The following is a 1989-nucleotide window of genomic DNA, read 5'->3' on the forward strand; positions in this document are numbered from 1 at the left end:
AAACAAAACAAACAAAAACAAATAAAACAAACAAAACAAAACAAACAAAAACCAAACCAAACAAACAAAACAAAACCAAACAACAAAACAAAACATAAAAATAAAATAAAATAAATTGAAGGGAGCTCTGGTTGCCTAGTGGCAAGAAGCTGCACTGCAATCTCAGAGGTAGACGGTTCAAATCCACCAGATGTTCTGCTGGAGAAGGAGGGGGCAATCTCCTCCTGTACCTGTCAGATCCGATTTGACAGTACACACATACACACAAAATAATCAAATATAAAAAAGAAATTGAGAGGAAAATATATTGCATTGGGAAAATCTGCTGCCAAGGATTTCTTTAAAGCACTAAAGTGGGGACCCCACCCTCACATACTCTTAAACCTTGAGCTGAACTTACCTCCACTGGTTCAACTTTCACCCAAACAAGAGACAGACAATAACATGAACAATAACACGTTAACCACAGGAAATCAAAAGGGTAGCATTTGCCCAGGGATAAAACTCAGAAGTCAGGAACGAGGGACGGATGGAAATGGTACCCCAGAGAGTGGAAGTAAGTGGGATGAGATCTGTTAGCGTGTGAGAATTGTGATCAATGTCACGAAACAGAGCACATGTGAACTGGAGAGTGGAAATCCATTTGCTTGGGATACTTTGACCTAATTCACAATGTGTTAAAAGATTATAGGTGACCACAACAAGATAGAGGTAATCAACCCAACTGAAAAATTGGCACAGGATATGAAAAGACACTTCACCAAAAAAGACATTCAGATGGCCAACAAACACATGAACAAATGTTCAAAATCCCTAGCTTTTAGAGAGATGCAAATCAAAACAACTATGAGATATCATCTCACTCCAGTAAGAATAGCAAAATTTAACAGAATAGAAAATATAAAATGCTGGCGAGGTTGTGGAGAAACTGAAACTCTTATTCACTGTTGGTGGGAGTGTAAAATGGTGCAACCACTGTGGAAGGCGGTATGGCGCTTTCTCAAAAAGTTGCAAATAAGGGGAGCTCTGGTGGCCTAGTGGCAAGAAGCTGCACTGCAATCCCAGAGATGCATGGTTCAAATCCACCAGATGCTCTGCCGGGAAAGGAGGGACAATCTCCTCCTGTACCAGTTAGATCTGATCTGACGGTACACAGACACATACACCAAATAATAATAAAAAAATAATAATAAAAAAGTTGCAAATAGAAATACCATTTGACCAAGCAATTCCAATACTGGGAATATACTCCAAAGAGATCATAACTGCCATCCAAGCAGATATACACACACTCATGTTTATCGCAGCTTTGTTCATAATAGCAAAGAACCGGAAACAACCTAAGTGCCCATCAACAAATGAATGGATAGAGATGCTGTGATATATTCACACAATGGAATACTACACTGCAGTGAAAAACAAGGAACTCATGAAATATTCAAAATGGGTGACCCTGGAGGACATTATGCTGAGTGAAATATCCCTGTCACAAAAGGACAAATATTGCATACTGCCACTGTTGTAAAACAAGACTGACATCGGGGTTGGAGGGAGACTGAGAAAGAGGGGATAAATAATGTATACTGCATTGAAACAGATGAGGGAGCAAACTGTTTAAAAGGGATCTATGATTAGGTATCATTGTCACGACAGGAGTCCAGAGTGAAGGCTGCATAGTGGAGTGGACTTGGGGGGAGGGATTGCATAACACTGAAAGAGTTTTTCCTTTTCTTTTCAAGAAGAAGAGTTAATGGGGGGAGAGGTTGGGCAGGGAGAAAAGTGCAACAATGAATGAATGAAAACCCTAAGTCTCTGTAAATTCATTAAAATTAATTATATAAGGGAGCTCTGGTGGCCTAGTGGCAAGAAGGTGCATTGCAGTCTCAGAGGTACGAGGTTCGAATCCACCAGATGCTCTGCTGGAGAAGGAGAGGCAATCTCCTCCTGTACCTGTCAGATCTGATTTGATGGTACACATGTGCAAAAAAA

This window comes from Elephantulus edwardii, unplaced genomic scaffold (genome assembly GCF_000299155.1).
Source record: "Elephantulus edwardii isolate Elephantulus edwardi_28Jun2011 unplaced genomic scaffold, EleEdw1.0 scaffold00208, whole genome shotgun sequence".
Lineage (NCBI taxonomy): Eukaryota > Metazoa > Chordata > Mammalia > Macroscelidea > Macroscelididae > Elephantulus > Elephantulus edwardii.